This window comes from Epinephelus lanceolatus, chromosome 22, assembly GCF_041903045.1.
Source record: "Epinephelus lanceolatus isolate andai-2023 chromosome 22, ASM4190304v1, whole genome shotgun sequence".
In the NCBI taxonomy this organism is placed as follows: Eukaryota; Metazoa; Chordata; class Actinopteri; order Perciformes; family Serranidae; genus Epinephelus; species Epinephelus lanceolatus.
In genome coordinates, this window is record NC_135755.1 from 27,557,523 (window position 1) to 27,576,590 (window position 19,068).

Sequence of the window (19,068 nt, forward strand, 5' to 3'; positions counted from 1 at the left end):
TAACTCCACATGTGTTCATTCATAGTTTTGATGCCTTCAGTGAGAATCTACAATGTAAATAGTCATGAAAATAAAGAAAACGCATTGAATGAGAAGGTGTGTCCAAACTTTTGGCCTGTACTGTATGTATTTTAAAAAATCTAGTCTGATTCTGAAGCAACAGAGAGGCCAACATACCAGCCTGCTTTTGTCTTAAAATATTTGTAGTAGAACTCAGGCTTCATGTTTTTGGAGTGTAAAGGAAGAAGGCTTCAAAATCAATTATTCCCATGTACTAAATGTATTTTTGTAGCCCACCTATGATGAATTTCATGTGCAATATTTGAATTTGATCATTTCTTAACATTCCAGGAACACTTTCCCAAAAGTATTGCATATTTTAATAATCACCAAGTAATATATGTCAGAATTTAGAGTGAGCATTGTAGTTGTACTACATTTCTGTCATTGCAAGGAAACTGGGAAAATAAAGCACAAAACAACAAAACAAAAACAAAATCCTAATTTATTTGTATCCTAATTTATGTCAAAAGGTTAAAAGTTATTTAATTTAATCAAAATGAAGTTGCACAATAACAAAGAGAAACATAACGCAACGCAACATCAGAGATAGAGGTCCGGTGGCAGATGTGAACAAAGAAAGAGTGAAACAAACAAGTTGTCTTTTGTGTTATTTAATAAAGTGATAAAACAGAATAATAAGAGTTACAACAGAGTAAGGCCCAATCCCAGTACGCCCCCTTGTCCACTACCCCTTAGCCCTTGTCCACTACCCCCAGCCATTGCCCACTACCCCTTGGCCCTCAAAATGAAGCACCGAGGGGTAGGGGTTGAAATCTTTCCAAGGAATTGGGACACCACTCATTAAGTCACCACGTCGGTTACGTTCACGCATGCGTAACTATTTTAAACAGGAAGCCGTGAGCCATCTACATTTCCAACCGGCATCTACAATGGAGTCTCCAGCTGAGTTCATCCTACCGATCGCGTTTGTTGTATTCATCATGCTTCGTTTGATGAACGACAGACGACGAAATGATATGTATGACATGGGACTTCTGCTAGCTAGCTAGCTAGCTAACCAGCTAACACTACAAGGCAGCATAGTTATACTAGCTGGCGTGTTATTGTAATGTGAAAAATCCAACAATTTTGCAGAACAGGACAGATGATAGATGACGGATAGTGCGAGCCAGCTAGCTAGCTAGCTAACAAGCAACCTGACGACGCTAACGTTAGCTAGCTGGCTAGCTTTCTGTCAGCTCCGATCTAGACATTGTGAATAGCAATAAAAAAATTGTCATACCGTTCTCTACACAAATACACAGTTATTCGAAAATGTTTAAAAGTTCCATGTTTATTTGCAAAATTATATGTACATATATGAACTTTTTTCCCTATCTCTTGCTCGGTGGTAGCCATGGCGATGTCTACCCCTCGCTGGCAATTCAGCGTGTGAAATCCCTCGCTCCGAAGGGCTAGTTTCATACCCACTACCCCTCATTATGTCCCCTACCCCTACACACAAAAAGGAATTGGGGCACCCCTACCCCTCGCGGGAACGCACAAATCTAGGGGTAGGGCCAAGGGATAAGGCTAAGGGCAGGTATTGAGACGGGCCTTAAATCTTATCTCAGCTGAAAGGTCAGACCTCCGACACTTGGTGTGTCCTTCGTATGTGTTACAAAGAACTACAGATGCAGTCAAATAATGAAGATAAAACTGGGAAGAGGGAGACTAGGGAGGCCTTCAGCTTACTGATAACTTTTGTGAGAGCAGGAATAAAGCAAGCCTCTCATACACAGATAAAATGTGTTCAAGTACTGTGGTGGACATTTTAATGTGTGAAATCTGAAAGAAAGCATTTGAGACACCAGAGATGTCTTTCAGTTGTTTATTGCTTTGTGCAGAGGGTCAGACAATCATACAGAGTGACATACAGTCTGCAGAGTGTTTCAACAGCGGCACATAAGAAAGTCAGTTAGAAACTGATTAAATGACGGTATGGAGTTGCAAAGATGGCAACCAACTGGAACCAGTTCTACATGTTTTTGGATTACATGAGAACAGTCATGTAGGCAGTAAATGGAGTATTCCACTACAGAGCACAGGTTACATAAAGTTAAAGGTTATACAGTAGTTTTCCATGACAGTACACAGTGAAGTGAAAACTTGCACACAAAAGGAAAGCAGAATACTCTCTAAACAACAGGATATTACATGTCCATATATGGTAATGATAAATTTGTCTCTACAATAGGCACTGATTGACATGGAAGTTACAGTTCAGCATGATATGTCTCCAGGACTTTGATTATTTTCCCCATAGTTTTCAGTTCCCATTCAGTTTTCTCTATTTCTGCATCCCACTTCTTATTCTGCTCATCTACAAAGGTCTTGAGGTTCTCCATGTTTCTCACCAGTGTCAGAAAGTCTTGAGATTCTTCTCCTGTTTCCTTCAGATATGTCATCACTGAGGAAATGCACCTCATATTTTCACTCACGGTCTCTAAAAAGATGTCCTTTTGTGCCTACAGTAATGGGGAAAAACAAAACCACTTCATGACATGGCAACAACACAGTGTGCTATGTTGTGTCCACCGTGGTACATGAATTCACTTGTGACTGAAATACAGCTCTCTCACCCTGACAGAATATTCTACCACTGAAGTTACTCCAATGCAGATTTATGTGAGCATTTAAAGAAGAACATGAAACTGACTGACTCACCTTCAATTTTTCCAGAATCTGTTGATTTATCTGATTCCTCTCCTTGATATCCGCCTGCAAATCCAGCGTGAGAATCAACATGCAGTTAGATATGAGGGCATAAACAACACCAGTATAGCACACATTAGCGCAGACGACTGCAGATTAAAAAAAGAAAATTTCAACAGTAAATTTTCCTGTGATGACTCACAATGACTGTGTACTTACAAATAAATGTTAAAAATGTCAGTAGAGACAATGTAGGACAACCACCGCACCACCCAGCTTAATTTTGGCAAGGTGCCGGAAACATCAGTAAGTCCAAACTGGCCGAAAAGATTTCCGCACACTTACATTACATAGATGAAAGTGTGTGGAAATCTTTTATACCAAATGATTCTACCAATTGTCTACCAAAGGTTAAGCAACAAGTTATTCACCAGTTCGTCCTTGTCGATCAGTGAACTTGCGAGGCAAACCAGACACATCAGAGTGAAGAGGAAGTACAGGCCACCAGCCACTCCTCTGCTTCTTGGCACGGCTGCTGCTGCCATCGCTGTTCTAAATGATAATTATACAACATAAACATTAAATGAAGAATTAAACACAATTTTAAATGTGTGTCATTGTAATATTTTAAGTCTACAGCAAGCAGAAAAGTCTACAGCATAAACCACAGTGAGTTAAAGTTTCTGATCTTACCTGTGATGTAGATTAAAGGAGAGCTGCTGTAAAAATGATGGGATGACACCACACCATGCCATATATACTCCTGGTGGCATCTCGCCCACTGCATATCTCAACTCTGTGTGTGTGTGTGTGTGTGTGTGTGTGTGTGTGTGTGTACTATACAAAACTATGTTGTCCAGAAAATTACAAATGTAAAACTGAAACTGATTCACTTCATGAGAAATATGCAGTTGTTCTCACTTGACCTTTCATATCAAATGTTCCTGGTGTCTTTTGCAATTGTACTTGTTGATCAGAGCGTGTTCCTACATACAGAACAGGTTATTCTTTGTATGTACCTGACATTCCCTCTAAGGTTTTACTTTCACAGAAATAGTATGTGACAGTTTCACTTTATAGGAAAATACAAACATTGATGTTGCTGCCAACTCCTAGACAACAGATCACTGCAAACTGTACAAAATATTTCATACAAACATTGTTATTTTGTGTAACAATAGGAAACCAGAAACATGACAGTGGACATGTCATAGTTACAGGACCTCTTCCTGACTGAGCGGGTGGTAACAGGCAACTTTGAACAGGGTTTGTATGTAGGCTGAAGAGAGACCAGATTATGATCTGATCTGCCATAGTGTGGTAGGGCAGAGGCACTGTAGGCGTCCTTGGCATCTCCATAAAACAAATCTAGTGTCTTATTCTCCCTGGTGGGACAGTCCGCATACTGAACAAACCCAGTCAGATGGGAGGAGAGAGTAGTGTTGTTAAAATCCCCCGTTATTGCAATGAATGCACTAGGGTGCTGGGTCTGAATCAAGGATCACGTCTTTATTTGCCTGGTTCCAGACCATAGACCCTGCCCACTCAACTCAGTAGGCTTGCATTACTGGTCTGGCATACTTCAATGAATTTGCGATTTATCTCGTCCAAACGATGGACGGACCAATGAACGCCGGGGGTCTAGCGATTAGCCAATTAGCGCCACGCTGATGTCAAGCTGTACGCCGGTGGGTAATTGGTGAGGATAGCAACAATGGCGACCGCTACAGATCCTACAGACCACATTAACGATGTTATCGAGGTATTTCGCCACTACTTGCATTAATGGAGGACCAAATTAAGGAAGCTGCTAAACTGGATTTAACGGCGATGCAGCTGGGCGTGCACGACGACGGAGACATTTTAAACGGGCAATGCTCGCTTGTTTTCGGCACCCCAGAGACATGGATACTAATGACGTCAGATTCTGGGTGAGTCGTTGATCTCTACTGATTGGTTAGGGAAAAATCAAATTCCCTCCCCCTTGTAAATCGCCTTCAATGGAGGCAATGTCAGACTGAAGGTTCTGGGAGCTTCACTCTGACACTCAGGCTACATCTTTATGTGTTGTGGTTAGCCTTTGTGTACCTCGTCATAGTTTTTTTTTTTTTTAAAAAAAAAGTTGCATCTACCTTCATTGATTAGTAATTTAATGCACCACCCGGTGAGCACGCTTCTGTAAGTGACCTTGGATATTGCATCACCAGCAGACACAGACTGTGTTTAGCTTTGTTTTAAGTTGGTTGTATTAGTGGTTTGTCTTTGTTTTTACATGTTCAATGAGGATTTTATTTTCTAGGTTTGAGGTTTTAGTTTTTCTCAGTTGCATTCAGTTAATTATGTTTATAGTTTTCTATTTTGTTATTTTCTCCTCATGTGTTTGCTTGACTTCCTGTCTTTGTGTGTTTTCCCACCTGGTTTCCACCACACCTGTGTGTCAATGAGTTTTTCAGTTACACATGTGTTTAATCACCCTGCTCCCTCTTGTGCTTTGTCTTTACCTCTCTAGCCTTTTGTCCCAGAGTTTACTTTTTTCCAATTGTTTTGTATTTTTCGTGTTGTTGGATCAACATGTTAACTGCCTGTTGGGTGGACTGGTTATATCATGTATGAACGAGCAGAGAAGTTGAACCTAGAGCAGATTGTAGAGGACTTCAGACTGCTGAAGACTCTGAATGATGTTCACACAGGTGAGTTCAACAACATGCTCACTGAACTCTTGCACTCTCCACATGAAAACATCAACTCCTGGCGGGTATTCCATCAAGCAGGCTAAAGGCAAATCCAGGCTTAAATGGTCAAGTCTGGCTAATGTGAGTCAGAGCTCTGTTCCATCAAAGTGGCTAAGATTAGCCTCACATCAGTAACAATGGAAACCATGGTTCTGGCTAAGCCTGATACATCGAGCTAAACTCCGGTTTCCGTTCCATCAACCTGAGCCACAACTCCGTTCCATCAAGGTGGTTAACCTGAATCCCAGCCTAGTGACCATGGTAATTTATGCTGCTGGGCAATCCTGGTCCGTAGCAGGATTAAGGTGAGGATTAGCTCCATCTATGATCAAAAGATGTTCAATAGACAAGAACAAACACCTAAGACAGTTCTGCCAGTGCTTTACACACTCACAGCTGTCATGTAATGATAAAATAATATGTAGATCATAAAATATATAACATAATTAATCAAAAAAACATTAACTATTAAAAAACAAATTAAATTGTAATAAAAATAAGATAATTTAAAAAAAACCCACTTACAACATTCGTTCATTCATTCATCTTCTAACTGCTTCATCCTCTTGAGGGTCGTGGGGGGGCTGGAGCCTATCCCAGCTGACATCGGGCGAGAGGCAGGGTACACCCTGGACAGGTCGCCAGACTATCACAGGGCTGACACATAGAGACAAACAACCATTCACGCTCACATTCACACCTACGGACAATTTAGAGTTATCAATTAACCTAGTCCCCAATCTGCATGTCTTTGGACCGTGGGAGGAAGCCGGAGTGCCCGGAGAGAACCCATGCTGACACGGGGAGAACATGCAAACTCCGCACAGAAGGGCTCCCATGCCCGGGATCGAACCGGCAACCCTCTTGCTGTGAGGCGACAGTGCTAACCACCACACCACCATGCCGCCCCCACTTACAACAGTAAAGCTGGTACATGAATATGTGATTGCCCTGCCATCCCCACCCCATTGTGTTTCCACTTGGCTAGCAAATTCACAGCCAATTAAGGTCAACTGTCAGCGGCCAGAGAAGGAGAGGGACACGCCCAGAGAGACACAGAGACAGAGCAAGAGAGAGTAAATTAGGAAATAATGGCATGCCCCTTCATCGAGGATCCTGTTGATGAGGAGGCCCACATTGTTCAGAGGGCCTAGAAAAAGCCTCTGCTTGCTCCTTTCCTTTGCTTTTTGACATTTTGCAACATTTTCGGCACTTGACTAGTGTGGGCTTTTTATTTTCCCTGGGCGCGTGTATGAGTTGAGGCTTAACAGGTGAGGCTTGAATTATACAAAAAAAGATTTGTAAACTCACAAAAATATTTTGTAAGTATAAAATGGATCTGCAAATGGACAAACACATTCCAAAAATGAAAAAAAAAATAAATCTGTGAATACATTAAATTAATTTGCAAGTAAATGAAAAGCATTTGTGAGTATCTTCCTAACATTTACAACTTTCAAACAGGCATTTGTGAACTCAGTTTTTATTTGTGAATCAAAAAAACATTTGTGGATCTCAGCTCTACGCGTGTGGATTTGCTTTTTACACACACACAGTTTTGAAACAAACTTTCCGCTGGTCCATGGGGGATGCTTAGACGAATGAGCAGAATCAAGAGACTTTATACAATTCCAGTATTAATTAGTGGCAATAAAACAGCGGTCCGTAGGCTAATAGGGATAAAAGTGAATTTTTTTGTGAATGTACAGAGAATCACCACAACAGATGATTTAGATGTACCCTTTAATTTATTTGAGTTAAGGATGGCACTCTTAAAGGCACAGCAATCATCTCCAGGAAAGGATAGTATCTGTTATAGTGTGCTAGCCCACATGGAAGATAGTGGGCTTAAAGTAGTCTTAAGACTATTCAACAGGGTCTGGCAAACTGGCAAAATACCAGTAGCATGGAAACAATCAAGCATAGTGCCAATTAGGGATGTAACGATTACCAACATTACGGTAAATTTCAGTTAATTTTTACACGGTAAGAATTACCGTTTATGTTTAAATTAATTGCATTATTGCGGTGGATTATCAGGATATGTAACAGCCTCATTCAAGTCTCGCGATGCATTCGCTGCGTGAATGCGTAGCATGTGTAAACACGAAGAATGAAAACATGGCGGAAGGTGGTAATAGCGGCACTCAGTTTTCCGTTTTCGTTTAAGACACTAGCTGAGCAGCTAATAGCCGTATTAGCAGCTATGTTGCTAACGTTAAGTGTTTCAAAACGAAACGGAGCTGAAAACACTGAGTGGAGCCGACAGAATATAAACCGACGTAATGTAACGCTAACTGAGATCAACTATGATTGTATGGCGAGCTAGAATCGATATAGACGGCCAGCTCAAGGAAACAACATAAAACGCTGCCGTGTTAACCTTTGACCGAGAGCATGCACTCCTTTTCTCATACAGGTAATCCTCTGACTCGCATGCACACTTCTAATGTGTGAATTATTCTGTGTAATGATGACCATTGCCCCCTTTTTGGTTTCTCCTGCACATTTGTGATATCTATTCTATATATTGTATGTCTTTTGTTCTACTCTTGCATTGTTTTGTTTTAGATATATTTTTCCTCTCATGCTAAGAAATAAATAATATATAAATTATTAACATATTTTGCTGACTGTTAAAATGCACCAGACAAATAAGCTTTGCTCCTGCAATGTGTTTACATATTTTGTTAATTTAAAATAAAATTTTCTGTTGCCGTGCCAATCCCTTGCCCCTTTAATGTGAAAGTTTCATTTAAATATAAGATTTTGGCTGTTAACGTTTTAGTATGATAAGGAAGTTACAAGATTTAGTGAGGTTATTTCAGTGTATCTATTTTTTGGACATTTTACAGCGCTTAAAAAAATATTGCAATATTATCGTTTACCGTGATAATTTGGTCACTATAATCGAGATATCAAATTTTCCATATCGTTACATCCCTAGTGCCAATAGTAAAGCCTGGGAAAGATCCATTGGACCCATCAAGTTACAGACCAATAGCACTCACATCACAGTTAGGGACAACTATGGAGCGTATGGTGACAGACAGACTAACTTTCTGTCTTGAAAGTAAAAATTTATATTCACCATATCAAAGTGGGTTTCGTAAAGGGAGGAGCACCATGGATTCAATATCATGCCTGGAGTCAGAAATCAAAAAAGCTCAAACAAATGGGGAGATGGTGATAGCTGTCTTTTTTGATGTTGAAAAAGCACAAGACATGTTGTGGAAGTAGGGACAACTGATCAAGTTAAGTAAGTTAGGTGTGGGTGGTAGGCTCTATAACTGGGTGATGGACTTCTTATTAGACAGGATAATAGAGGTCAAGGTGGGTACAGAGTACTCAAAGTTATATGAAGTTGAAAATGGAACCCCACAAGGCAGTGTTTGCAGTCCAGTGCTATTCAATATAATGATTAATGACATCTTTGAAAAAGCTGAAAGAAATGTAGGGAAGTCCATAATTGCAGGCAGCAATTATGGCAGTGGGTGAACAACTGGGGCTTTACGATGTCTGCTGCAAAGACACAAGTGATATGCTTTTCCAGACGACATAAAGACGTGACTGTAAAATTATATGGTCAAACACATGAGCAGGTCAAAGTAGTTAAATTCCCAGGGGTGCTATTTGATGAAAAGTTGACCTGGAACCAGCATATTAACAAAGTCACGGAGAAATGTAAGAAGGTTAATAACCTCTTAAGATGTCTGTCGGGAAGGGACTGGGGAGCTACCAGAACAGCACTGTTAAAGGTATATCAAGCATTCATGAGATCAGAATTTGACTACGGATGTATAGCATACATGTCAGCAGCAGACAGCCACCTTAATAGAATGGAGGTGGAGCAGGCACAGGCTTTAAGGGTCTGCAGTGGAGCCTTTAGGACCTCCCCAGTGGCTGCCGTGCAAGGGGAGATAGGTGAACAACCATTAAGAATAAGAAGAACTGCAATAATGCTAACATATTGGGTCAATCTTCAGGGACACTGTAGCTCACACCCTGCTAGAGCAATCTTAGAGGATTGTTGGGAACACAATGAAAGTAGGTGTTTCAGTTTCGGATGGGTAGGAAATGCTAAAGCAGAGATCCTTGGTCTGTGCAACATAGCGTATAGCCCAACAGTCCCATATCCAGATATTGCTCCATGGTTATTTGTGACTCCATCTGTTGATTTGAATGTCCAGCAACAGCTTAAAAGGAAATCAAAGCTAACACAGGCTGAGAGGATTGTAGATGTGTACACAGAACAACATTTTAATGATAAAACTATGATTTTCACTGACGGCTCAAAAGACCCTGAGACAGGAAGGACAGCAGCTGCCATCTACTTTCCAACATGTAAAATAGCCATAGGCGTTTCTAGCCCATTTTTGGGGGTGCTGAAGCACCCCTAAATTGAATCCCAGCACCCCTAATATTTGAGAGATTTTTATTTATTTATTTATTTTACTGTATATCCTTTTTTAACAAGCTAGAAAAGTGTCAAAACCATACAGTACTTGGTTGAAACGTAATATTTTAACAACAAAAATACAGTACCCCCACCGGTGCCGCGGCACTTTACGCTATTGTCCTATTTTTCCAGCATCGCCGCCCTTGAAAAAGCGCTATTTTGTACTTCCCAGCTCCGGCAGCGCGACGCTTTTTGTGTGTGTTGGGTGCGGTACTTGACTCGCGTCAGTGACGCCGCCGTCATATGACGCCGCCGGTGTGTTTTGGCCTTGGGCTCACATGTGCATGTATTAATATTAAAGCCAAGGTGCTACTGACTAGCTAACTGACTGGATGCCCATTAACATTATAACTCCTATTGTGTGTGTGCGTGCGTGCGTGCGTGCGTGTGTATGTGTGTGTACAGACAGACAGACAGCCTCATCATGGATATAAGATTGTTAAAAAAAAAAAAAAAGAGCCAGGTTCAGGTAGGAGTGTAAATGGTCTGTCTATCTAGAATGATGTTGTAAGTTAGATCAATGTATCAGTTTATATCTCTTATTAGATATAAAATGCATTGTTTGGTTATTTGCCTTTTGGTTGACAGTACAAAGAGAGAGAGAGGAGCAGAGAGAGGACTTTATTTATTAATATTCTTATTTGTATTTTTGGTACTCACTATAGGGGGCTGGTTTACTCCAGAAACATACATACTGTTTATGTGTATGTTGAGGAGCTGCTGTATCAAAAGGAGTTGTCTTCCCCCAGAAATTAGGGTTACGATATGTTTCTTTTATGATTACAATCCATTCCTCTTTTGCTGTGACTCAGCACTTAAATAACCTTTATCAGATTTGATGGTTTAATCACAATCTTTCCCAAAAAGTGTTGTGCTTTTCTTTCACAAATGTGAGAATGAAATTGCGTTAAAATGTACAAAACAGTGAAATTTATCTTGCCTGGCCGGGCAGCTCTCTTGGTGCTCAGCACCCCTAAACCTCTGATCCTAGAATCGCCCCTGAAAATAGCCATTAAAAAAAGAACTCCTGATCATCTTTCAGTGTATAGAGTTGAGCTCCTAGCTATTATGATAGCGTTGCAGTGAATAGAGGAGAACAACATTAGAAAAGCAGTCACTGCTTCAGATAGCTGGGCAGCACTCACTAGTATCGAATCTGTTAAGTCCTGCAGGCTAAATCTGGTTTTTGAAATTCATCATTTCATTTACAGAATGTTCAGTAAGGACATGTCCGTCTGCTTTGTTTGGTTCCTGCTCATGCAGGAGTAGAGGGGAACGAGGATGCAGATATTTTGGCAAAACAAGCACTTAAATCAACGGCAGTCAATATGGAAGTTCCTTTGAGTAAAGCTGAGGGCAAAACATTTATCAAAAAACAGATGCACAAAATATGGCAGGAGTACTGGGAACTGAATGAAACTGGGAGGCATTTGTTCAACACCCAAAAACATGTTGGTTTGGGAAGAAGGCTGAGCAGGAGCCGGAAAGAGGACACAGTCATCACCCGTCTAAGGATAGGGCACACTGGGCTTAATCAGTCATTGTGGAGGATAGGGAGACACTCAACTGGTCTCTGTGCAAACTGTGGTTGTCCAGAAACTGTGCAACATGTGTTGCTTGAGTGCAGGGGTTATTTGGAGGAGAGGAAGAAACTAACCGCAACACTAGGAAAAGCTAAGCTTAAAGTCAACATAGGAGACCTCATTGGAGCAGAAGCAGAGGGCAAAACATCTAAGCATCTAATGAAATATCTAAGGGACACTGGATTAATGGAGAGGATATAGAATTTTGTATTTCTCTTTGCCTTTTTTTTTTTGTGGTTTTGTTTTGACTGCCATGCTCCTGTTCCACACTCCACTCCGGTAGATGGCGGTAATGCACCTGATCACATCAGAAGAAGAAGAAGAAGAAGAAGAAGAAAAAGAAGAAGAAGAAGAAGAAGAAGAAGTGTCAATTGGAGCCAGCTGATTTCACTTGATGGAACGGGTGGGAGCTAGATTGGTAGTTGGCGTTTAGTCAGACTTCAAGATTACACCTTAGTATGGATATTCTTAGCTACGCTGATGGAATACCCCCCTGTTTTGCATGTGTGTGTGGGTGCACGGCACGCACTACAGGATGTGTACAAACTGAGCAGTTTTTCCTTTTGCTTTAATGTGTGTGTTTGTGGCTGCAGCTGCTGTGGTGGAGATAATGTTGCCCTGAGGCTGTTTTTATTCTGCTGTTGATTTGAGAAGAGGTGTCTGGATATTTAATTTATGTGGCGTAACAGTGCTTGTATACTTCCTAATTCACAGGCTTTTACTCTCCAGTATTACCATCTTATTACCATCACTGAGTTTTTGGCTTTTGCTGTTTTCAGGAAACTGCATTCTTTACTATGAACACCAGGTGTCAGTATGTGATTATAACAAAAATGAAACTTCTTACACCATGAAAGAGGCTTGACAAAATGAAATGGGCACCCACCATTTCTTTTTTGTTAAAAACATTTTTGCACAAGTCTGAAAGAACATTTAACTCTCAGAGTTTCAGCTTTTACAATAATTTCAGTAAACCAAACACCCACAACTGCAAAGACTGTCAGCTCCTGTCCTCTTACCTTATGTTGTAGTTAACTCTTTAGGTTGTAGTTGATCTCTTGTCTGCGGGTCTGTCTTTTGTCCAAGACTATAATACTTTTGGCTCAAAAGTAGATTTATTTAAATGCTTTAACAGATAAAACTGAAACCTTTTTGCATAACGACGAGGCTGCAACTAGAACTCCTCCTTCCTCTATAAGAGCAGGTTTAGCCCCAGTGTGTCTGCTGCTTCTATGAATACCTTTTGTTGTATAGTTGAACATGACATTATGAAAACTACTTTTCAATCTCTCCATGTCTCTCAGAGCTTATCTAGCAAAGAAGGGACAGCATTGACAGAGCACATGAATTCCAGAGTTGTGGTAACTAAACCTGCTGTGAAGGGAGGAACCATTTGTGTCAAGATGCAGACAAATATAAAGCTGAAATCCTCTCCCAGCAATCTGATGAAAAATTCTGCAAGAAACTGAAGTCTGACCTGAATGACTCGCTCCACAAAACTGTGCTTTCCTACTTAGAAGATGCTTAACATAAGGATTGGATCTCCATATCTGAATTTGACAATTACAGCCAACATTCTGTTCAACCTGAATTTTATAGCCTTCCTAAAATACACAAGTCACTAGTGAACCCACCAGGTCATGTCATGGCGACTCAGACGGACTCTTGTTGTCTCCCTTGTCGGAATTGATAGACTTTTATATAAAACCTTTTGTAGCGACTTAATATTACAGACTTTATAAATAAGATTTCTAATGATGATGATGATGATGACTTCAATCTTCAGGCTTTCGCACGAGTAAGAGTTCTATCCGTGCCCCAAATTATGCAAATCTTTACACAGATTTCTTTGAGAAGGCTGTAATTTTGCAATCCAGACAGAACAGCCACTTGAATTTAACATTGAAATGGTACTGTTATATTGATGACATTATGATGACATTTTCTGTATTTACCAGGGCAACACTGATGAGTTAAATGCTTTCCTTACACATAGTCTTTTAACTAACCCATCCTCTGCCTTATTCTTTCACTTCATGAGAAACTGGCACTTGTCAGTTGTTCTACTTGTTCTATATGTTGATAGTTTCACTTTCTTGTATACTGTCTGTCCTCTCACGAGCTGGTTGTTCCCCAGAATTCTTGATGTCAGTAAACCAAACACACCCACCACTGCAACGACTGTCAGATCTGGCCCTATGTTGCAGGTAAATCTTGACCATTTAATCCCATAAATCATCATCATCCAATCTATGATGTCCACAGGAGCTACAGTACAGGCCAAAAGTTTGGACACACCTTCTCATTCAATGCGTTTTCTTTATTTTCATGACTATTTACATTGTAGATTCTCACTGAAGGCATCAAAACTATGAATGAACACATGTGGAGTTATGTACTTAACAAAAAAAGGTGAAATAACTGAAAACATGTTTTATATTCTAGTTTCTTCAAAATAGCCACCCTTTGCTCTGATTACTGCTTTGCACACTCTTGGCATTCTCTCCATGAGCTTCAAGAGGTAGTCACCTGAAATGGTTTTCCAACAGTCTTGAAGGAGTTCCCAGAGGTGTTTAGCACTTGTTGGCCCCTTTGCCTTCACTCTGCGGTCCAGCTCACCCCAAACCATCTCCATTGGGTTCAGGTCCGGTGACTGTGGAGGCCAGGTCATCTGCCGCAGCACTCCATCACTCTCCTTCTTGGTCAAATAGCCCTTACACAGCCTGGAGGTGTGTTTGGGGTCATTGTCCTGTTGAAAAATAAATGATCGTCCAACTAAACGCAAACCGGATGGGATGGCATGTCGCTGCAGGATGCTGTGGTAGCCATGCTGGTTCAGTGTGCCTTCAATTTTGAATAAATCCCCAACAGTGTCACCAGCAAAACACCCCCACCCCATCACACCTCCTCCTCCATGCTTCACAGTGGGAACCAGGCATGTGGAATCCATCCGTTCACCTTTTCTGCGTCTCACAAAGACACGGCGGTTGGAACCAAAGATCTCAAATTTGGACTCATCAGACCAAAGCACAGATTTCCACTGGTCTAATGTCCATTCCTTGTGTTTCTTGGCCCAAACAAATCTCTTCTGCTTGTTGCCTCTCCTTAGCAGTGGTTTCCTAGCAGCTATTTGACCATGAAGGCCTGATTGGCGCAGTCTCCTCTTAACAGTTGTTCTAGAGATGGGTCTGCTGCTAGAACTCTGTGTGGCATTCATCTGGTCTCTGATCTGAGCTGCTGTTAACTTGCGATTTCTGAGGCTGGTGACTCGGATGAACTTATCCCCAGAAGCAGAGGTGACTCTTGGTCTTCCTTTCCTGGGTCGGTCCTCATGTGTGCCAGTTTCGTTGTAGCGCTTGATGGTTTTTGCGACTCCACTTGGGGACACATTTAAAGTTTTTGCAATTTTCCGGACTGACTGACCTTCATTTCTTAAAGTAATGATGGCCACTTGTTTTTCTTTAGTTAGCTGATTGGTTCTTGCCATAATATGAATTTTAACAGTTGTCCAATAGGGCTGTCGGCTGTGTATTAACCTGACTTCTGCACAACACAACTGATGGTCCCAACCCCATTGATAAAGCAAGAAATTCCACTAATTAACCCTGATAAGGCACACCTGTGAAGTGGAAACCATTTCAGGTGACTACCTCTTGAAGCTCATGGAGAGAATGCCAAGAGTGTGCAAAGCAGTAATCAGAGCAAAGGGTGGCTATTTTGAAGAAACTAGAATATAAAACATGTTTTCAGTTATTTCACCTTTGTTTGTTAAGTACATAACTCCACATGTGTTCATTCATAGTTTTGATGCCTTCAGTGAGAATCTACAATGTAAATAGTCATGAAAATAAAGAAAACGCATTGAATGAGAAGGTGTGTCCAAACTTTTGGCCTGTACTGTATGTATTTTAAAAAATCTAGTCTGATTCTGAAGCAACAGAGAGGCCAACATACCAGCCTGCTTTTGTCTTAAAATATTTGTAGTAGAACTCAGGCTTCATGTTTTTGGAGTGTAAAGGAAGAAGGCTTCAAAATCAATTATTCCCATGTACTAAATGTATTTTTGTAGCCCACCTATGATGAATTTCATGTGCAATATTTGAATTTGATCATTTCTTAACATTCCAGGAACACTTTCCCAAAAGTATTGCATATTTTAATAATCACCAAGTAATATATGTCAGAATTTAGAGTGAGCATTGTAGTTGTACTACATTTCTGTCATTGCAAGGAAACTGGGAAAATAAAGCACAAAACAACAAAACAAAAACAAAATCCTAATTTATTTGTATCCTAATTTATGTCAAAAGGTTAAAAGTTATTTAATTTAATCAAAATGAAGTTGCACAATAACAAAGAGAAACATAACGCAACGCAACATCAGAGATAGAGGTCCGGTGGCAGATGTGAACAAAGAAAGAGTGAAACAAACAAGTTGTCTTTTGTGTTATTTAATAAAGTGATAAAACAGAATAATAAGAGTTACAACAGAGTAAGGCCCAATCCCAGTACGCCCCCTTGTCCACTACCCCTTAGCCCTTGTCCACTACCCCCAGCCATTGCCCACTACCCCTTGGCCCTCAAAATGAAGCACCGAGGGGTAGGGGTTGAAATCTTTCCAAGGAATTGGGACACCACTCATTAAGTCACCACGTCGGTTACGTTCACGCATGCGTAACTATTTTAAACAGGAAGCCGTGAGCCATCTACATTTCCAACCGGCATCTACAATGGAGTCTCCAGCTGAGTTCATCCTACCGATCGCGTTTGTTGTATTCATCATGCTTCGTTTGATGAACGACAGACGACGAAATGATATGTATGACATGGGACTTCTGCTAGCTAGCTAGCTAGCTAACCAGCTAACACTACAAGGCAGCATAGTTATACTAGCTGGCGTGTTATTGTAATGTGAAAAATCCAACAATTTTGCAGAACAGGACAGATGATAGATGACGGATAGTGCGAGCCAGCTAGCTAGCTAGCTAACAAGCAACCTGACGACGCTAACGTTAGCTAGCTGGCTAGCTTTCTGTCAGCTCCGATCTAGACATTGTGAATAGCAATAAAAAAATTGTCATACCGTTCTCTACACAAATACACAGTTATTCGAAAATGTTTAAAAGTTCCATGTTTATTTGCAAAATTATATGTACATATATGAACTTTTTTCCCTATCTCTTGCTCGGTGGTAGCCATGGCGATGTCTACCCCTCGCTGGCAATTCAGCGTGTGAAATCCCTCGCTCCGAAGGGCTAGTTTCATACCCACTACCCCTCATTATGTCCCCTACCCCTACACACAAAAAGGAATTGGGGCACCCCTACCCCTCGCGGGAACGCACAAATCTAGGGGTAGGGCCAAGGGATAAGGCTAAGGGCAGGTATTGAGACGGGCCTTAAATCTTATCTCAGCTGAAAGGTCAGACCTCCGACACTTGGTGTGTCCTTCGTATGTGTTACAAAGAACTACAGATGCAGTCAAATAATGAAGATAAAACTGGGAAGAGGGAGACTAGGGAGGCCTTCAGCTTACTGATAACTTTTGTGAGAGCAGGAATAAAGCAAGCCTCTCATACACAGATAAAATGTGTTCAAGTACTGTGGTGGACATTTTAATGTGTGAAATCTGAAAGAAAGCATTTGAGACACCAGAGATGTCTTTCAGTTGTTTATTGCTTTGTGCAGAGGGTCAGACAATCATACAGAGTGACATACAGTCTGCAGAGTGTTTCAACAGCGGCACATAAGAAAGTCAGTTAGAAACTGATTAAATGACGGTATGGAGTTGCAAAGATGGCAACCAACTGGAACCAGTTCTACATGTTTTTGGATTACATGAGAACAGTCATGTAGGCAGTAAATGGAGTATTCCACTACAGAGCACAGGTTACATAAAGTTAAAGGTTATACAGTAGTTTTCCATGACAGTACACAGTGAAGTGAAAACTTGCACACAAAAGGAAAGCAGAATACTCTCTAAACAACAGGATATTACATGTCCATATATGGTAATGATAAATTTGTCTCTACAATAGGCACTGATTGACATGGAAGTTACAGTTCAGCATGATATGTCTCCAGGACTTTGATTATTTTCCCCATAGTTTTCAGTTCCCATTCAGTTTTCTCTATTTCTGCATCCCACTTCTTATTCTGCTCATCTACAAAGGTCTTGAGGTTCTCCATGTTTCTCACCAGTGTCAGAAAGTCTTGAGATTCTTCTCCTGTTTCCTTCAGATATGTCATCACTGAGGAAATGCACCTCATATTTTCACTCACGGTCTCTAAAAAGATGTCCTTTTGTGCCTACAGTAATGGGGAAAAACAAAACCACTTCATGACATGGCAACAACACAGTGTGCTATGTTGTGTCCACCGTGGTACATGAATTCACTTGTGACTGAAATACAGCTCTCTCACCCTGACAGAATATTCTACCACTGAAGTTACTCCAATGCAGATTTATGTGAGCATTTAAAGAAGAACATGAAACTGACTGACTCACCTTCAATTTTTCCAGAATCTGTTGATTTATCTGATTCCTCTCCTTGATATCCGCCTGCAAATCCAGCGTGAGAATCAACATGCAGTTAGATATGAGGGCATAAACAACACCAGTATAGCACACATTAGCGCAGACGACTGCAGATTAAAAAAAGAAAATTTCAACAGTAAATTTTCCTGTGATGACTCACAATGACTGTGTACTTACAAATAAATGTTAAAAATGTCAGTAGAGACAATGTAGGACAACCACCGCACCACCCAGCTTAATTTTGGCAAGGTGCCGGAAACATCAGTAAGTCCAAACTGGCCGAAAAGATTTCCGCACACTTACATTACATAGATGAAAGTGTGTGGAAATCTTTTATACCAAATGATTCTACCAATTGTCTACCAAAGGTTAAGCAACAAGTTATTCACCAGTTCGTCCTTGTCGATCAGTGAACTTGCGAGGCAAACCAGACACATCAGAGTGAAGAGGAAGTACAGGCCACCAGCCACTCCTCTGCTTCTTGGCACGGCTGCTGCTGCCATCGCTGTTCTAAATGATAATTATACAACATAAACATTAAATGAAGAATTAAACACAATTTTAAATGTGTGTCATTGTAATATTTTAAGTCTACAGCAAGCAGAAAAGTCTACAGCATAAACCACAGTGAGTTAAAGTTTCTGATCTTACCTGTGATGTAGATTAAAGGAGAGCTGCTGTAAAAATGATGGGATGACACCACACCATGCCATATATACTCCTGGTGGCATCTCGCCCACTGCATATCTCAACTCTGTGTGTGTGTGTGTGTGTGTGTGTGTGTGTGTGTGTGTACTATACAAAACTATGTTGTCCAGAAAATTACAAATGTAAAACTGAAACTGATTCACTTCATGAGAAATATGCAGTTGTTCTCACTTGACCTTTCATATCAAATGTTCCTGGTGTCTTTTGCAATTGTACTTGTTGATCAGAGCGTGTTCCTACATACAGAACAGGTTATTCTTTGTATGTACCTGACATTCCCTCTAAGGTTTTACTTTCACAGAAATAGTATGTGACAGTTTCACTTTATAGG

General features: G+C 40.7%; 2 long non-coding RNA genes across 4 annotated transcripts; both read right to left on the reverse strand.

Moving 5' to 3' along the window:
* Positions 1–1,880: 1,880 nt before the first annotated feature.
* On the reverse strand, positions 1,881–3,548 carry LOC144459712 (uncharacterized). 2 transcript variants are annotated; one of them, XR_013488534.1, is made up of 4 exons: positions 3,412–3,548; positions 3,150–3,270; positions 2,731–2,784; positions 1,881–2,531 (listed from the first exon to the last, which is right to left on the reverse strand). It is a non-coding gene; the product is annotated as an uncharacterized LOC144459712 (long non-coding RNA). The 2 variants fall into 2 exon arrangements; XR_013488535.1 differs by having other exon boundaries at positions 3,150–3,265; positions 3,412–3,497.
* A 13,601-nt stretch (positions 3,549–17,149) lies between these two features.
* LOC144459711 (uncharacterized) lies at positions 17,150–18,817 on the reverse strand. Of its 2 annotated transcripts, none has more exons than XR_013488532.1 (4): positions 18,681–18,817; positions 18,419–18,539; positions 18,000–18,053; positions 17,150–17,800 (listed from the first exon to the last, which is right to left on the reverse strand). It is a non-coding gene; the product is annotated as an uncharacterized LOC144459711 (long non-coding RNA). The 2 variants fall into 2 exon arrangements; XR_013488533.1 differs by having other exon boundaries at positions 18,419–18,534; positions 18,681–18,772.
* Between the last annotated feature and the right edge of the window lie 251 nt (positions 18,818–19,068).